This window comes from Tursiops truncatus, chromosome 17 (genome assembly GCF_011762595.2).
Source record: "Tursiops truncatus isolate mTurTru1 chromosome 17, mTurTru1.mat.Y, whole genome shotgun sequence".
Lineage (NCBI taxonomy): Eukaryota > Metazoa > Chordata > Mammalia > Artiodactyla > Delphinidae > Tursiops > Tursiops truncatus.
In genome coordinates this window covers 5,633,870-5,653,852 of record NC_047050.1, presented here as the reverse complement: position 1 = coordinate 5,653,852, position 19,983 = coordinate 5,633,870, and the positions used below count along the sequence as shown (strand labels likewise).

At 46.8% G+C, this 19,983-nt stretch overlaps 1 protein-coding gene across 10 annotated transcripts in view; it reads right to left on the bottom strand.

Annotated features, from left to right (window-relative positions):
• The window catches only part of FAM110B (family with sequence similarity 110 member B), a 129,907-nt gene extending 110,582 nt beyond the window's left edge, over positions 1-19,325 (bottom strand). For 6 of the 10 annotated variants that reach the window (XM_033842848.2, XM_019925302.3, XM_073794410.1 and 3 more), the window contains exon 1: positions 19,025-19,312. The gene's annotated coding sequence lies outside the window, so the exon portion shown is untranslated. Of the gene's footprint in view, positions 1-16,209; positions 17,318-19,024 lie in introns of those variants that run through there. The other 4 variants (XR_012327155.1, XR_002174398.3, XR_002174397.3 and 1 more) reach the window with 4 other exon arrangements.
• Positions 19,326-19,983: the final 658 nt, after the last annotated feature.

The following is a 19,983-nucleotide window of genomic DNA, read 5'->3' as shown; positions in this document are numbered from 1 at the left end:
GTGGGGTGAAGACACACTAGGAACAAAGATAATGGTGGCCAACTTCTCATCAGGGACAAGGGAAGCAGAATGGAACAGCATAGTTAAAATGCTAAGAGGAAAAAAAAAGCTACCATCCTAGAATCCTATACGTGGCAGAATTACCCCCCCAAAAATGAAGGCAAATTAAAGAAGTTTCCTGTTAAATGAAAGCTGAACACTTTGTTACTAGCAGACCCACATTACAATAAATGATTGAAAAAGTTCTTCAGGTTGAAGGGAAATAGTACCAAATGGAAAAACTCACATATACAGGAAGGAATGAAGAACACAGAAATGATAAATGTGGGGATATATGTAAAAAGGTATCTTTTTTAAAACTTTTTTTAAAAAAGGTAATTGGCTGTAAAGCAAAGCATAATAATATATTGTGGAGTTTATAGCATATGTAGAAGTAAAATATATAACAACAGCACAAAGTAGGGGAAGAAAGTAAATGGAAATATATAGTAGCAATATTCTTAGATTAAATGTTAAGTAGTAATATTAATTCAGTGTAGACAATGGTTTTATATGTATGTATATATACCCCTTGAGCAGCCAGTAAAATATAAAACCAAACCTTGGCTAAAAAGCCAAGGAGGTAAAATAAAATACTAAAAAATACTTGATTAATTCAAAATGAGGCAGGAAAGAAGAAAAACACACATCAGACAAACAATACAAATAATAAGAGAGCAGACTTAAAATCAGCCATATCAATAATTATATTAAATGTAAATGGAGAAAATCCTCAATTAAAAGGGAGAGTTTGTCAAGACTGGATAAAAAAGCAACATCTAACTATATGCAATTTATAAGAAACATCCTTTAAGTGTAAAAACCAGGTAAGTCAAAAATAAAAGAATACAACATATATATATATATTTATAAAATATAGTAATATGATATATACTATATCATGATATATATCATGGTGCATGACTATGTGTATATCCATAGGCATCTGTGTCTATATATCTAGAGACACACAGATAGATATAGATAGATATCATGCACCACGAATCATAAAAACTGGTATGGCTACGTTAAGATCAGAAAAAGTAGACTCCAAGACAAGAAGCCTCCCCAGAGATAAGGAGGGCACATTACATAATGATGAATCAGTTCAACGCAAAGACATTAAGATTTCTAAATGTATATGCACCTAATATAGAACCTCAAACTAAATAAAGCAAAAATTTACAGAACTAAGGAGAGAAATAGACAAATCCACTATCATAGTTGGATAGTTGGAGATTTTCAGCTCTCATACAATGACTGATAGAAGTAGACAAAAAAAATTGATAAGGGTATAAAAATATGAATATATTGGTTTGAGCATTTTAAAACGTAATAATTAACTAGTGTTCTTTTCTAAATAAACTTGAAATACAGAGCAATCCTTAACACCAAAGTACCTTTTAAAAATAATTCTTAGGAATTTACTCTTTACGGTTTTCTCTAGTTCTAAGGAAAGCCAGGACATTAATGCTGGTCTGGGCTCTTGTGTTCAGGTATTTCTCAGCTTTTGGTTCCAGTATACGTATCAAATACCTCATTAGCACCTTTCAGCTATTCACTCAAATGAAATATCAAATCAAACCAAACGACAAATACCAAATCAAATCAATTATCAAAAATCAAATGGTGTGTTGCTTTCCACGATACTGAAGCTTATCGGTATCTTCTTTCACAATTTATTTTTTAGAAACTTTAGAAATCTTTTAGAAGAAAATACTCCTGTAATGTCACTCAGAATTTTCCCAATAAATCCTTTGGTCTTCATGCCTCTCAACCCATATATAACTTCCCCTCTCCCCCAGTTCTCCCACCCACACTGAGACAAAGTCCCAGCCTAAAGCAAAGCTGGGCTCTCAACTCCACCAGTTCTCAGCACCCCCCATGGCCTTTCCCCTACAGGTAAGTAACTCTAAGGTGGAGCTGGAACTCTTTGTTTTAAACATGTGCCTCGCGTGATTCTTACGAAAAATCAGTTTGCATTTAACTCTACGTTTTCACATGGAGGCATAGGAACCCTCAGCCGGTGCTCACCAGCCACGCGAACTGGCGCAAGTCTATTCACCTCCCTCAACCAGCCTCTCCTCTGCAAGATGGAGACATGTCCACCTCGCGGGAGTAAGGGGCACGGTGCAAAGCCTTAAACCTTGTAGGTGCTCAGTCCTTAGTCAAAGGAATGACGAGACAATGCACACGATGAACAATGTGACCACGCATCCACGCTGTGTGGCTCGGAAGCGCGGAATTACAGGATGAGGTGCAAGCCCTGCACCTGCCGTGCTAGGTTCCTCCATTCCCCAACTCCTTCTGCAGCTCGAGCATTTCACCTCACACAGCAAATCTAGACTACCGGAAGCACCTCAGGCTTGCTCTGCCATTTCACGCCTTAATTCCTTGACTTGGTCCTACCTACCTGGCTAGAATTTCCCTCTGAGTCTCTGCCCGACCAACGGCCTTCCGCCAGCCCATCCCTTCATCTACCGAACACCCACCTTCCCCTAAGAGGTAGGAAGATCTGACTGGGCCCAGATGGGACCCTCTACAGGAAAGCCTCCCTGGGCTGGATCCCTCCCACACCTGCACATCTGCTCAGGGCATCACCTCACCGGGGGCACGGAACGTGGTGCCTGGCACTTCCTGGCACAAGGTGGCACCTCAGGACAAACACGTGGAGATGGGCAGCGAGCCAGTCTGGGACACTGCAAAGGACCACCCGTCTGGCGTTTCCCTGGCCAAGAGGTGGACCTCTAACCAAAACAGTTCAGAGAGTGACGGGAAAGGTCCCAGGTGAGGGTGAACCCAGCTCTCCCGACCCACCTAGAGCAGCATCAACCCACCTGCCACCCAGCTGGGCCACCTCGGATGCAGCTCCTCCGGGCCCTGTCCCACCTCCAGGTGACTGTGGACCCGGCCACCCCCTAGACACCCGAATGCCACAGAAATGTGAAGATGGGAAACCTTTATCATTTGGGGATGCTACGTTTTGGGGTCACTCATTATGCAACAGTAGATAATACAGATTTTACTTCAACTCCTAGTGTTCTTTTTGCCCAGTGTAACCATTTATCTAAAAGTATCTATTTCATAGATAAAAAGATCATCAAAGGGACACAGAGAATACGTGTTCTGGTTCCCTCTGGCCACACTCACCAAAGAGACAGCCGATTGCTCAGATTCTAAAATAGTTTAAAAGATACCCTAGTTTCTGTTTTGTGAGATACTCAGATTAAATGGGTCAACTCTATAATTAAACCATAAAAATAGAATGCATTGAATGATATAATAAGAAATAGTTCAACATTCTATCTGTCAGTCAAATTTGTTTCCAAATGGGACTTATTTTAATTATAGAATATACATTTCACTAGATGTCATTTTAAATCCCTGTAACTAAAAAAAAAAAAAAAAAAGTTTCAGCTCACTGAGGGCAATTTTACTTAAGGGGTCTAAGACTAAATTTAGAAATTATCTTCACTATATTCATTTAAATATAATCCATTTAATAGTACCTACATTAATTTTTGTTGAAATAAGAAAAAGTGTTCCGAGAATGTAAATTTGATATACTCTAAAACAATTAGAAAAAAAAGCAAGCTGTCTGAGAGCAGGAACAGAACTAACTCAGCTGAAAAAACGAAAATTCCCAAGACAAGGATATTATTTCATAAAAACATTTTTTTCAGTCTAGGGAAATAAAGTACATTTTCACAGTCCAAAGTCTTGATGTTAATTAACAAAGATATCTTATACTCACTTCATTTTAAAATATGTTATAGAAGTTGAATACACTCCAAGAACAGAGTTCCATTAAAATTATTTTCTTTTAAAATAGAATATGAAGCTCATAGTTTTGCTTCCAGATGTCTTAAAATGCTTAATAAATGGTACCCGCCCAAAGCAAACCATAAAGGAACTGATACGTTAACGATGAAAATGCACACGGACTAAAGACAAAGGCAAAGCGGCTACAGAAAAACATAGACATCCCTGGCTTATTAAGCAGAAGCGTTACAGTAAAAATTATCCACGCTGTTTCAGATTCTTGGTGAGAAAGTTAAAACCTGTGACACACAGCTCATCTCCTCAGGGTGAGCGCTTATAACCCTTTCTGTCTTCCCAACATTTTGCCTATAAGACATCCACCCTCAATCACCCTCCCTCCAGCCCAGGATCCTGCCAAGTTTTCTGGTGCCTGGGGGCTCGCAAAGCAAGCACCAGGCATCTTTAAGAATGAGGACTTCCCCCAGATCAGGTTCAACATCACCAGGGAATCCATTAAAAATGCGCATTCTCAGGCCCTCCAGGACCCAGTGAATCAGAAACTCTGGGGACAGACCAGCAATTCGTGTTTAACCCTCCAGGTTAACGCTGATGTGCTAGAGTCTGGGAATCAATGGCCCAGATCAAGGGCTCCTAAAGCCACCTGTGCATCACTGGCCCCCCCAGAGGCAACCTGGGTGCTCCCCCGGCTCCCACTCGGATGCTACAGAATCCCAGGTGTCCTTAAGGGGTCCACGGTGGGGACCACTGGAGCAGGTAATCTTGAAGGGCCTTTTGAGGAAGCACTGTGACACCAAGTTCACCCTAAGAGTTCCCATTTTGCTTGGCCCTTTGCCAAGCCAGAGAGAACAGAGGGCAGAAGCATAATGCTGCACACAAGAGGCCCGGATCTCAGTGCACAGAAAACCCCCGTCCCCAGGAGACACGGGTCCCGACCTCCTTCCCAGCACGGGAACAAACACTCCAGAGCTGAAGGCCGCTACTTCGCTCCTCTTGCAAGCATTTATCAGTTTGTCTTGGTGTTAAAGGGAGACGTGACCTTGTTTTCCAGCAATGTGCCCCTGAGACAGCGCCCTGAATAGACTGTTAAATCTACTGTGGAGCCAACTCAGAGCTTCTAAACGAGATGGAATAAACCCAAAATGAGAAGTAAAAAAAAGATGGTGCTAGAAATGGCAACAGCAACAGCAGGTTATGGGTGAAGCGGACACGTGTCAGGATGGAAATCATCTGGGCCTCGGCGTGGGAGACAGAGAGCTGACTGTCCAGCCCCTTCTGGACCCCAGCCCTGCCATCCCGTCAACAGCCCCTCTAGGCCTGGGGAGGGCGGGTGGGCAGAAGGGACAGCCCAGGGTAGAGTGGACCTCAGGGCCTCTGGGAGCAGCCCCGGGCAGGGAGCTCCAGCTGGGGAAGACAAAGGTGGGGATGTTTACTCCACCCTCTGCCAGCCCAGGTCGGGGGTGGTGAGATGCACGACCCCAGGAAAGGGAAGGCCAGGCCAGGAGGGCGGTGAGGGCTTCTCTTTCCGCTCACGGCCAAGGCCACAGCCCTGGCTCCCTGAGTGCAGGCACTAGACCAGCTCTGCCCCTCGCCAGCACCTTGCAGATTCCACCTCAGCTCTCGGCACCAAGTTCGGTGGGACAGTAGAAACATCAGCCCTGCAGGCTTTTCTGAGAAATGTATGGGCCAACCCCAGGGGACCCCGAGCAACCCCGCACAGGCGCAGGAGCCCAGAAGCCTGCCTGCCAGGTACTGCGACCACCCAAACACGCCCAGAGAGGGCCCCGTTCAGGGCCCAGAAACATAACCAAACTTCTCTTGGAGATTTTCTACCCAAGAGATAATTAAGTTGTAAGAATCCTGCCCCACCCTTCCTCCACACAAAGGTATCAAGTCTTGTAATTTTGAATGGAAAAACAAAATGTAACCTCTAAATATTTTTCTCATCTACAAAAAAATACATAAATAAAAAATTGGAAAGCTGCCCACTGCTGATCTAAATAGGTAATATGAAAGCTCCGATACAGTCAAATATAAAACTCCTACCTTCCCAATGTAAAGACTTTAAATAACCATTAAGAAAGCATCTAGTTTTACTTTAAGCCTTGCTTTCTTTCACAAAAAGATGTGAGATACCTTCAAGAGAAAAGAAAATAAAATCAGAGACAAACAGAAAATTAAAATTTCAGGACTTAGAGAAAATTAAAGCATAGAAACAGGACAAGATAGAGAAGAAACCAGCCATAATTTCCTACTAAGTTGTTATAGTCGAGCTTCAATTTTGCCTAAAGTTTACCGTTTATCATCAAATGATTTGCCTTGCATGTTTTTGACAAATTTGTTAAGTGTGTAAACTGTTGAGCGCACTGAGTGATAACAATGCAGGACATACTGACAACGTCTCCACCAAAATACAAGCAAAGATGTCACGTGGCCGCTTCTGGAATATCCTCCAACCACAGTAGAGCGCAGGATGGACCAGATGGCTTCTCGGTCAGGAAGGTGGTTCTAGGAGGGTCTAAGATAACTCCTTGTCACCTAAACTCTGCCTACAGCTACTTCCTACACACGTGGAAGATGAACTCTGAGGGAAGCAGAGCAGCGGATGGGCTGCATAAACATGAGAAAGAACTTCCCACAAGCTTCAGATTGCTAAGAGCTCAGAAGGTCCATAACTTTCAACTGAAGTTCAAAAACCCTGACCAGATGCCGAATGATCCACTTCTGTACGGATGCAGCCAAACAGGTACCTAGTGGGCAAAGCCAGAATGTTCTTTCAGAAACAACAGTCTGAAGGTCACTCTAGAGGTCAGGGACAATACATCCTTAGTCCTCACTCCCAGCACCCAACCAATGAGGCGCCTGGGCACACGTGCCCTCAACACATGTGCTCAGTGAACGAGTTCCAGACCGCAGCTGGCATGGGTAACCTTCTCCAGACTACCAAAACCTGGTCAAACTTGACATCTTCATAAATGACCTTCGTTTATGAAACAAGCTCTTTGGGAAGCCTGAGAGCATCCCCCAGCCTGTTCCCGACACCACCATCAATCTACGACATTCTGGGAACTGAGTTCAGTCAGCCACAGACACAGCCATGCCGTCAACCACAACTCTACGTTCCCTAAATTGTCCTCGAGCTCATCAGAGGAGGCGTTTCAAATAGGAACCTACAGAACCGTTCTGATCTTCTAGCCTCGTAACCTTACGAAAAACAAATGAGGTTGGCTTGGCATGATTTGTTCTTCGGGAAACTATCCTGCTTTGAGCTCTGACTACTTCCTTTCCTACGAGGGCTCAGCCATCTGTTCCACACTGTGCCGTAGGATGTTGCCAAGGACGTGAAGGAAAAGCAATGAATCGTAGAGTCTAAAACAGCACCCTCCCGGGGAAACAGAATGCAAGCCGCAAACGTGAACCGTGTACGTTCTTGTAAGTTTTCTTGTAGCTGTAGTAAAAATTTAAAAAAACAGGTGAAATTATCTTGATGATATATTTTACTCATAAACTTGATGATACATTTTACCCAATCCGTCCAAAATAGTATCATGTCAACATGCAACGTAAAAAATTATTCATGAGCCATTTTACATTCTCCTTTCAAGCAAATCTTCAATATCTGGTACTTCACGCTCAGAGGATATAGCAATTCAGGCCAGTCACATAACCAGCGGCCAGCACACTGGACAGTGCAAGGCTAGGATCTCTTGGCGTTTTCTGAAAATTCAGGGCATTTATTTTAATCCTGGCACGCCCTGTCTTCTCCACGATCTCTCAGGATATTATCAATAGTGCTACCTTGATCCCATCTGCAAACTCCCTCCGCACCTGAGAGGCCCTTCACCTCAATCGTGAGATGCAAACCACTCTCAGGGTAGCAGAGCAGACTAAGACTGAAGCAGATTCTCACAAGAGGCTACTGGTTTGGATATGATTCCCGTCCCTCTATCGAATGACAAGGCAGAGACATACTTTCACGCCTTTGCATTCACGTTACTTGAGCATCACAAAAGACGTGACTGTCTCCTCTGTTCTTTTTATTCAGACCACATGAAGTCAAGGAAAAGAATCAGAGAGGAGGCATGACGGAGCCTTTTAGGATGACCAGGACTTCACGGAGCAGAGAGAGAGGAAACACCAGGTGCAGTGGATGGGAGGCGCCCAGGGAAGGGGCTGGAGGGGCCCTGGGGCCAAGTCAGGGAAGCCTGGACGGTGGGTTAACAAGACTTTGTCCTGGGCACCTGGGCGGGGCCTGGAGCAGCTGAGCAACGTGACAGACTGTCGATGCGGCTAATTCCGGAGAAAGTGCAATAGAGGCAGGAAAGGGAAGAAGACCGAGGCGGGGGTATCAGCCAGAAAAGAAGAGAGGATGGAGGCCTGGGGGTCGGTCTCAGTTGACCGAGGGTCACGGAAGATACGCCAGGAACGCAGAGCTGGGCCGGGCAGGGGAGACATTTCAGAATCAGATGGAGGGGAAAACCCAGAGAGGATGTCAAAGGGGACGAGGGTCCTCCTTTCAGGATGGGGTGACAGTGAGCCACTAAGCATCAGCTGGCAGAGCACAGGCTGAAGGACATCGACCTGCCTTCTGCCATCAGCCTGGAGGCTTCTCCCACTCACAGGGTGGCAGCGTCAGTTCAGATGCAGGGGCGGGTGGAGAAGTCACCCCTTCCCAACGGCAAGCTTTCCACGGCTCCTACACCGTCGCTTCATTACACCACAAAGCATGTAACATCTACGAGCACAGATGAAAGTTGTCTTGCTTGCTACTAAGTTTGCTCTTTTAGGTTTGAGGAATTCACGCTCTTATCGGTAGAAGGAAGTTTCTTACAGGAGCTTTGCTGCTACTTCTCAAGATGCAAGAAAAAAATGCTTTCTGAAGAATGTTCTCTCGGTATTACTTTTTGTTCAAAGTGGGGATAGAGGGGCCAAAAAGTAACGGTAAAAAGAAAAAGGGACGAAGCTTTATTTTTCTCCTAGAATAAAAAGAAGAATCTTCGCTTCACTGCTGCTGCCGTCCCCACGTGAGTGTGCAACACTGTGGATCACGTGACCCCACTCACAAGGAACCCTGACAATTTCAACAGGAGCAACAGGACATTTCAGAGGATGGACGCGTTTGGAAGCACCCTGAGGTCACGTCAATGCTCCATGACAGGCAGGGTCTTGGGCTCAGAACTGAAGAAATGAAGGTCTAAGAGATGGCTGAGATGAGGATGAAGTTCTGAGGGAGGTGGCCCATAGGCCCGGAGCCACGCAGAGCTTCAAGACGAGTGAGGATGCGACGTCCACGCGACCCGGTGGCAGCACGGTCCCTGGCCAACGGCAGGCACTCAAGCATGTATGTGCTGAAATGGAAGTGGTACCAGTGACTAGGGACACCACTAGTCCCTGCATCAGCTGACCCAAATCTGAACACTGCTTTCGGAAAACAGCTCAGTGAAGCATGGCGTCCGTGGCCTAATGGTGAAACGTGGTAGGTGAGAAGATTTTAGCTCTACGTACCTTGGCCTCAGCCAGTTTTATCTAAGGAGATCGGGATACTAGATAAAGCTCTCCTCTGGGGTCTAGTACAGACCTGAAAGTCAGCCTTCTGGAACCTGCCAAGGTCACCCACCACTGTCAAGGTCACCAGGCCCTGTACCAAACCGCTGCCTGTGGTTGCTTCTCGTCTCAAACCAACTCATAATCCAAACACGGCCAGATAAGGAACCTCAGGAAAGCCCAGACCATTCTAAACAAGTCAACCTAAAAGTGACCTCCGGGAGAAATTAAAGTTTTAGTTATAGGCAACTGATCAGTTACTTACCTCTTAAAGCTCAATGTCACTGAAGAAAAGAAGCATAAATGCACCAACTATTTCAACTAGAAGACGGCAGAGCCATCATGCAAGTACCAAGAATATAGGTAAAGTGATGGAACGTACTAAACACTGTATAAGGGTCTGACGTGATAACGATATCGCTATCATTATCATTGATTACACAGGCTAAGGCAGGGAAAAATCAGAGGTATGAATAATCCTATAGAAAACCAATACTGCACTCAATTCCTTCCTATATTCACTAGGTTATGCAATAATAAATAGTATCTACCATCAAATCTGAAAACTACCTTCTGTTGAAACCAGAGAAATGTATGTTTTCAAGTTTCTTCTTTCCATTTTTTTTTTAATTGGAGCACAGCTGCTTTACAGTGGTGTGTTAGTTTCTGCTGTACAACGAAGTGAATCAGCTCTGCGTGTACATACGTCCCCTCCCATCTCGGACCTCCTTCCCCCCCAGCCTCCCACCCCCATCCTACCAATCGAGCTCATCACAGAGCACCAAGTTTTGAGACATTTCCCTAACAGGTTGAAATCTTAAGACCAAATAAGAGTGAGGGGATACAGAGTGAAGTAAGTCAGAAAGAGAGAGACAAATACCGTATGCTAACACATATATATGGAATTTAAGAAAAAAAACAAATGTCAGGGGAACTCTCTTAACAAAAGGCACCTATCTTTCATTCAAAAAAAGAAAAAGGGAGGCAGTTCCCCGGCGGCCGAGTGGTTAGGATTCCAGGCTTTCACTGCTGTGGCCTGGGTTCAGTCCCTGGCTGGGGAACTGAGATCTCGCAAGCCGCGGCCCAAAACAAACAAACTGGAAATCAGACATAATTATACAAGGAAACTGCTTTAAACTTGAACGTAAATTGTGTCGGGGATCCACCATAAGGTGGAGACTTAGGCCTCCGTGCTCATGGCTGTGAAGGTCATCTCCATGGGTGTGGGCTACACCAGGACCACACAGAGTAGGGAGAAGAAGGGGTGTCAGTGACACGACCGTGTTTTCCTCACGCAGGCGACACTCATGCGGAGAAATACACCCAGTGCCTCCATCCCTGATGAACTCACTGTCTCACTAAAGGAACCAGGAACCAAGAACACATCACAAAATACAGCGATCAACTGAACGAGTGCAGGAAGTGCTGGCCGGCAAGGCACAGGTGCAACGTTGCCGGTCCTTCTGGGAGAGCCTTCACGAAGGCGGGTCCATGGCCTTAGCCCTCCGGGGGGCAGTTCGTTTAAACAGGCTTGGGAAACAGTAGTTCTACAAAATGTTTTCACAACAGCTCATCTAGTTCCTGAAATGCTTTGATTATACTGCCCACGTGTCAGGGTCAATTTTACGCATCCACTGGACTGGGACTCGAGGTGCCCAGGTATTTGGTGAAACGTGGCTCTGGGTGTGTCTGTAAGGACGTTTCTGGATGCGATTAACATTCAGACTGGTGCACTGAGTAAAGCAGGTGGCCCTCCCCGGTGTGGGCGGCCTTGTCTCATCCGAGGAGGACCTGAACCCAACAAGAGGTGGGAGAGGGAGAGGGAGATCCCTCCGCCCGGCTGAGCTGAGACCCGGGTCTCCACCCGCCCTCACACCGGAGCTGAGCCCTCGTCTCTCTGGGGTCTCCCACCTGCAGACGACAGATCCTGGGGCTTCTCCGCCTCCAAAACCACACGCGCCTATCAACTCCTTACAATAAACTTCCTTGAGATCAAGACTGAGATCCTATCGGTTCTGCTTCTCTGGCGTACCCTGACTAACACCAGGTATATGTGAGTAATAAATGCTACCTGGTAACATGAAAAATCCAAATTCAAATGAAGATCCTTAGGTATTTCTGACACAAAACGTATAAGGATGTTTGATAACGTCTTGGCGCGCTGAATTAAAAGGCTTTGGGACGCAGTCTCTTTATCATTAACTGAACTCACCTAAACGCTTTTGGGGAAAGATCCGAGGAAAGGACAGAGCTTTTCAACAGCTGAGTGCTTCGTGCTGAAATCCCTCTGGAAAAAGCATGTGGAAATAGCAATGGGCGACTAAGAACCAAAGCGGTTCGGTCCCATGCCAGTGGATTCTGAAAGGAAAAATACCTGTGGGAGAAACCCGATAAGCAGATCAGGCCACGTGAGCTGGAACCCTTCAATGCTGGAGCGAGGGCAGGGCGGCATCTAACTGGGGAATCGTGGCCCGTGGGAAGCTCACACTGAACACAGGGCTTAGAGCTGGAGAAGTGAAGTTCTCACATACATACACACACACACACACACACACCCCCCAACTGTGTGACATGTGTGGGACTCCCATCACTTATATGGAAAGTTCTCTTAAAACCAAATTCCAGACTCTACAGTTAAAGCACAAATCTCCTCTAGCGCGACCTAACAGAATATCCCAACTTCCCACAGAAAATAGATTTATATGACTCTATAATACTCTCCCCCTATAAGAACTGTAAATATAAATTCACTAACAAGGATTAAAAAAAAAATCTCCGTTAAATTAAATAACTAAGTTACTAGACAGCCAGTCTATCCCTTAAAATATGGTGGCCACGTTGACCAAAAACTGTCAGAAGGTTTGTAGTTACACACCCGAGTCCTGCTGTAAATTAAAACAAAGCTCACAGAAGCTGTGAGGAGCACCCAGGACTTGTCAAATTCCAAACCAACACAATGATTTCTCTTCTTCCTTCATGGTCACTGAACAAGAACAAACTTTACTGGGAAGAAAAACATCTGATTCTTAAAAATCACAACATTCCAATCCGTGACCATTTGAATGAGCAATGGCCAGGGATAGATTAAAAGGATTTGAAAAATCCCCAACTCAAGTTAAGTGTACAGGGAAACTCCCAATTCACCTTGTTCTAACGATGCAGTCAAAACACAGAAGTGCTGTCAGGATTCCCTGGTACTTCCCAACACCACTGAGTTTCCCGTTTCCACCTGTCCGTTTCTGACCCCTAGTGGAAACGGTGCCCCCCCACCCCCGGTAGCCAGGGATCAGAAGATGATAGCTTGCATGTGTGCAAATAAACAGGCTCACACCTCTAGGATGGTGGAGTGTCTGCACAAGGATTTGAAAATACGTCTTTACATTTCATTCACTAAACTTCACCCAAAGACTACAGTCAACAAGCAAGTACTGGGAAAGATTAAAGCCTGGAGAAGAACATATAAATATTCTTATTTGTAAAATGGGTATGATTTCCTTTTGAAAAATACAAAAATATAGAATCAAAATCAGTGCACCAACAAACGTCATTATAATGGGACACAGTATCATTAGTGACAAGATATAACTTGGAAACAGGGGGGAATAACCCACGGTCCCGAGTGCTGACTACGCAGGTCCACCAGGTTGCCAGCTCTGGTCCTGATTTCAGTGCCCGCTTCCGGGGGCAGGGGGGAGGCAAGCATGGGCCCTTTCACAGCGGGTGCACTTCCCCACCATGTTTCCTCTTGTGGTTTATAGAAGGAGGTGGGTGCCTGAGCTGGCATCTCAGGTATTAGGCAAGGCCCCGCTGACATTTATGGAAGATGAAGCAGGTGACACCCTCTGAAGGGCCGGGGTAAAGCCATAAGCATGTCCCACTACCCCGATACCAGATACCAACTCTCCCTCTCCTCTGACCCCCATCCCCAAAATGCTCTCCCAAGGCCGGCTTGAAGCCTGCCCACTGGACCCCGGGTTTATACACCTGGGCTGGAAGGCCCATCATTTCAGCACAAAAAACAGAGTCAGAGAAGAACCCTGCCTGAGAACAGGCCTTTCTGCTGTGCCTTTGGCTCCCGTGGGAAGGACCCCACAGTCGGCAGTGTCACCTGCACAGTTGGTTGGTAACTAAGTCCCATCCCAGGCCCTGCGGATACAGCAGCTGACACGACAGTGACCCTCTCAACCAGGAGAAATGTACTAATAACAATGTGTAAACAAAGTATACAATTTCCCTTAGGAATGAGGGCTGTGAATAAAATAACATAGGACTGGGGGACACAGAGTGGCTGGAGGAGGGGCAACCTTAGCTTCAGCAGGCAGGGTGAGTCTCTGAAAAAGTGCCTTTCACCCTGTTACTCGTGTGATAAGAATATACAAGACGGATGGAGGGACGGATGACATCCACGAGACAGTAACACCCAACAGCAATCAAACTCCACGGAGTGCCCGGCACTTGGCAAGCGTCGTCCTCCTAAAACCTCACAACGATCCCATGAAGTAGTTCCTGCAGTTTTCCCCATTTTACAGATCAGGATACTGAGGTTCCACAAGCCTGGGTAACCTGTTCAACCTACAGAGCCGATCTTTGCGCCCAGACAGGCTCAACTAGAAATGCTCCCCCTCCCAGCCCCTTGGGCACCGACTTACCTATTTGCTGGGACAGCTAAGTGTTTGGCCTGGAATCCCCTCGGCTCAAGCCCTCACCCTGCCCCGCCCCCAATGGAGTAAGAGAGACGAACAAAGCTAGAACTCCCAAGGGATCTACCACCCATTCTGAATGTGCTCATGGTGTCTGTGACTCCCCATGAACCTGACAAATCCAGGCTGTCCCAGTCTCCTTAATCTCTGACACCATCAGCCTTCAGTGCACCTGGAAGCAACGGCATCTGCAAATACCTTCTCATGTGGTTTGTAAGAATCAGTAAGACCACTTGCACAGGACGCAGGTTTCCACTGCAGCTTCCAATGCAGAGGTGGCCTACAAGGAAGGCCCTGCTGACCTGGTTCTTCTGCCACTGTTGCCTGTTCCTCACAGAGGCCACGGGGCCTTTGCACAGGCTGTCTGTCCTCTCTGCCCAGAGGCCTTCCAGAGGTTGCCCCTTTTTTTCACATATGTCTCAGCTCAAACATCCTCCATGAGGCCCTCCCAGACCACCCAGCCCAGACTAGAACACCACCCTCACTCTTGACTGCAATTATTACTGCTTCAAGTTAGCTTTTCATTTGCTTGTTTACTTTATCATCTATTTTGCCCCACTTGACACTAAGATGCCTTAGAGAGGCAGGGACCTTGTCTTTCCTGGGCACTGCTTATCCCCAGCACCTGGCACACAATCAATATATAAATATCTGTTTAACGTAACAATCATTGGAACTTCCCTGGTGGCGCAGTGGTTAAGAGTCTGCCTGCCAATGCAGGGGACATGGGTTCGAGCCCTGGTCCAGGAAGATCCCACATGCCGCGGAGCAACTAAGCCCGTGCGCCACAACTACTGAGCCTGAGCTCTAGAGCCCACGTGCCACAACTACTGAGGCCCACGGGCCTAGAGCCCGTGCTCTGCAACGGGAGAGGCCACCACAATGAGAGGCCCGTGCACCGCAACAAACGGCAGCCCCCGCTCGCCACAGCTAGAGAAAGCCTGCGCACAGCAGTGAAGACCCAGCACAGCCAAAAAATAAAGAAAAAATATATAACAATCATAAGAGAAGAAATTACTAAATTACATTATTTCACATAATTACTTCCTTTTCATCACAGTCCAGTCAAGGGGACAAAAAACTTGCTGTCAAAATGACCGTTTTGAAGGATACCAGTGATTCTTCCTGAAAAAGACAAAAAGATGCAACTAACTTCTAAAGGGGCCCTGAGGGGTAAAATGCTTTGCATTACAACATAACGACTCCAAAATTTCCCATATGCTTCCGAATTGTATTTTGAAAAGCTTTATCCGGAACTGGACAATTTCAAAACCCACTGAGCTCGCTCTGAGGTATAAACTACAGCAGAGAATTCTTATCGTTCTTCTAGACACCTGTCTGCCAAATGACGTATTGTTTCCTTGGGCTGAGAATTCACCTCTGAACTTCTCCCTAAAGTGTTTACAATTTTAAAAATCCCATCTTTAGTGCCAGTTCCACTTTAGAATTGTTTAATCGTACTGGAAAAAGGAAGTAATTTGTTTCACCTACTAACATTTCCTTAAAATTTTTTTTTAAATTTTTTAATAAACAAGACTGATGACTTCAAATGCTGTGTTCTTACGTGATTCTCCTTGTGAGACTCAAACCACAAAAAGTTAAAAATGTGAAAATCACATGCAGGCCCTTCTCACAAGCAGGAGGGAACCAAACATGTCAGAATAGGAGTGAATATGCATGACTTAAGTTCATTAATGTTGTATTACAAAAGATCATCCAGAAACTAACCCCGGTTTAAAAACAGGATGAAAATGTATTCTGCAATACACTTCCTTGCCAGTAACTAATTACCTGCAATTAATTATTTGGACCATGACATCCATGAACAATGAAACACTAAATTTCTTAACTACTATTCTCCAAAATCTTCCATGCAAATCACCCCGTAACTTATCCTGACAAAGTTCAGAATCAATGTTACATTTAGCTTCTTCGATGAACATCTCTGGGCATAATTTGTGTTCTCCTCTGAAAAGTTCTCAAGCATTACTTTTGTGTGTTTCTATAATGCTTTCAATACCAAACAAGATCACCATTACAACATGAAATCAGCTTTGCTTCTTCTGAGCTCCGTGAGTCACCTGCCTCACCTGCAGCAAGGAGATAAGAGCAAGGACCCCACGCTGGAGGAGTTAAGGGAACGCACCGTCATCTGTCTGGGACTGGACCGGTCCCCACGCCGGCCGCAGAGATAACTCCCATCACAATCCACAAAGCCTTTGTTCCGAGCGCACCTCCTCTCCTTGGCGCTGTACTAAGTAGAATGAATATATGTTTTCGTGGATGAGTCATGGCTTTGCAGAGCTCCAGAGCCTTCAGCCTGAATTGCAATTCTCACTGCATCATACTGGGAGGCAGAATGGTGGTAAAAACCAGAATAAATGAGAATTCACCCTAGGAAGTTGTTGTCTTAAATAAAGTCAACAAGCAAGTAGGTTTCTTATCATTTGTTTCTCTCTCCTAGAAGTTAAATACCGAAGGAAAAAAAAAAAAAGTCCAGGATTGTTGGAGATCCCCAACGCTCAGAACAGTCAATCTTACTCTATTATGGGAAAATAAGAGTAAAGGGTACAGTCGACTAAATAATATTTTGACAATGTTTTAATACCTGGAATACCCTGGTTTTCAGAGAGAAAAATCTGGCCAATATTCTTTAAAAGTTGAAAAGACAAAGGACAAACTTTTTTAAAAGTTTATTCCTAAGAAGACTGTTAGGATGTGTCAGTGCAGACAGAGTATATTTTGCGGAGAGGGCAAGCAATGAAATTGCTAAAGGAATCCCTGCAGCTTTCCCTGAGCACACGTCTGTCCCCCAGCATTATCCTCAGCACCATCTACTGCCCAACTGTCCGCACAGCAGCCCTGGCTCTGCAGGGCCCCCAAGAATTAACGCCAAGCCTCGGCTTAGCTAAATTAACTGTTTAGGAATGAAAAAGATGTCACTTCAAAGTTAAAAGCGGGGGCGACCTCAGAATGAAGGTAAACGCCTGACAATCTTTTCAAATACCTAGACAACAAACATAATCTTTTGGTTACTAACATACAACAATTAAGTAGTTTTAATTTTTCTTGGCTAGTTACGCTATAAACTCTGCTCTGCAGATTTTAAAGCACGGGTAAGATTTATATGCGCTGGTTGATGCGTGTGTATACAGTACATATATTTATCTTTTATTACCTTTTGACATGGTAGGAGTTACCTAACGGCTGTTGCTAGCAGCAACGCGGAATGGAAAGTATGATTTTCAACCTATAGAACGAGGGGATTCGGGGAGGGGTTCAGAGCCCAGGTTTCTCCTAATGTCTAGGCTTTTCCTTAGACAGGTAGGCCCTTCAGGATAATGAAGTCTCGCGAAACGTACCGGCATACGACCTGATGCAGGACTGTGTTCTCGTCCTCACAAACCTGCTATACTTCATACATAAGGATACACAGAACAGCTCGTCCGTCATAAGCAAAACAACAGCCCAACCTCAATTCTGATCTAAAATTAAACTGCAGACTTAAAATAGACCGTGATTTAAAAGATCTGGGACTTAAAAAACAAAAACAACCATTTTCCAAAGAGAAAAAACACATGACCCGGTGATACAAATGAAAACTAAAACCAGCTGGCACCTAGCACCGTGTTCCGGAGGGAGGGCACTGTTCTAAGCTCTTTACAGATTATCAGGCTGTCAAAATACCATCTACAGTAATACCATAAATTAAGTACCATAGGGTAAGGCAATGGAATGTTAACCCGAGGAAGAAGTCTGGCTTACCATTAACTCACCCTTATGTTAAAAAAAAAAACTATGCTTAATAAATAGCTCATTGGAACGACCAGGGGTGGTGATGTCACAAAACAAGTACAAGTTAATATAGGTATTTTCCATGGAATGACTCTAAGTTTAAATCGGGGGGAAAAGGCTAAATAAATATCTTCACGGCCAACAGGGGAAATGAAGGAAATGGAAGTCATTTACAGTCATTTACTATTTATGCTGCAAAAATGCTTAGTCCACTATCATATTCCCCTTCTCAGAATCACACCCCTGTGCAGTCCTCACCACGCCAGCCATGCAGTTGTTGTCACAGATGTGAGCCAGATTTTGCACAGGACGTGGCCGGGAGGAAAAGTGCAAAGTTAGCTTGCATCTCCTGCGGGAAATAAAGCCTGCTTATTTTTGTGGCTAAGTACATCTGAATACCAACTCGAAAGGGTTAAAAAGCCGGGCACCTGGTGTTTGCTTTCCGCTCTCCAGAGTGATTTAAGCTTACAGCGAAGTTCTCTCCGCTTCCCTGCCCGGCCTGCACCCTGCACGGAGGGAGAGCTGTCACCACCGTCTACACCCTGCCGCACGGGTTCTCACCACCAGCGGGGCCCCCCGGGCTGGGCAGCGGGCTCCGCGGCTTCCCCCAACCTGCAAGCGCTGGGCGGCCGAGTTCCGAGCTCCGCGGCGTGACGGGGCACGAGTGCGCCAGGGGTCACTTAATTCCATTTCAAATCTGTACGCTTTCAAATAAAGTCGAGACAACGGAGACCACGGATGGAGCTGGAGGGGGCCACCAAAAACAAACTTTCGTTGCCTCCGAATCTGCATTTCTTGCAGGAATTCCCAGCCCGCGACGGGGAGAGCCCGATGCTCCCAAAGCACCCAGCCCCCAAGACGAGAGGCCCTGCGAGGAGCCCTGGCCGAGGGGGTCCACTCGCCGCCCCCCGCCCCGCGCACCCCGCCCCCGCCCCGGCCTCCGCCCGGTCTCCCGCCGACCCTGGGCGCGCGGCGAGCTCGCGGCCCGGAACGCCGGCCGGCGTCGGTCCGGGCCATGCAGCCCCCAGGCCCGGCTGGACCGAGCCCCAGGCAGGGCCGGAGCGGCAGAGACGGACCCGGCGGCTCCGCGGCCGCGCGCGGCTTCCGCATTGTCCGCGATCGGGGCGCGGCGCGGTCCCCCGACCCGGCCCCCGGCCCAGCCTTACCTCGGCCGCGCTCCCCGGCCGCGAGCGGTGCGGCCCGAGCCGGGCTCCGGGCTCCGGGGGCTGCGGGGACAAGGAGTCGGGGCCCGCGAGGGACGGGGGCCGGGCCGCCGGGGCCGCGGGATGGCGGAGCGTGGACGGGGCCGACCGAGGGGCCCTGGGGCGCGGGGCGGCTGAGGGCCCGGCTGGCGGCGGCGGCCGCGGCGGCTCGGTCTGCGCCGAGTGGGAGGGCTCGGGCAGCCTTCGCCAGGGCGCGAGGGAGGGAATTTGGAGCGAGTCGCCGCGGCCCCGAGCGCGTGGCTCCGCCGAGTGTGCACGCCCCCGAGCGCCCCGCCCCGGCCCCACCCCCTCCCCTCACTCCCGCCCCTAAACCCCCGCCCCGCCTCCAAACCCCCGCGCTCGACCCCCGCTCCCTCCCCGGTGGAGAACCGCCCGACCTCCACCGCCAGGAAACCCCAGACCCGGAGCCTGTTCTGTGAGCGTGATAACCCGCCAGTCAGCCCGTCCAGATCCCGGTGCCTGACAACATTCTCTGTTGACTAACTTTCATACATAAGACGGACCGCCTTAGTATTTGTAGACTAAACTTCTGAAGGCACTTTTAAGACTCCAAAAAAGATTTGAAGAAGACAGTAGAGAATATAGAAAAAAAAATCTCTGAGCACAAGGTACTGGCCCTAGAGAATGGGCCAGCTGATGTTTCAAAATCAAGTAAGCGTTTTGGGGTGCATCCTTATTCATCTCATATTGCATGGTTTGGTAATGCTTTTTCTTTAGATTTGCTTAATAACTTGATTGGGGTTTTGACGGTTTTACTGTTTTAGGAAGATTAAACCCATTCCGGTTGAGTGTTTGCTACTCGGAATTCTAAAAGGCAAAAATCTATATTTATCAAAACGGTTGATTTTGAATGCGACACGAATTCACAACATGATTACGTCTCTAAAATATGTAGCAAATAT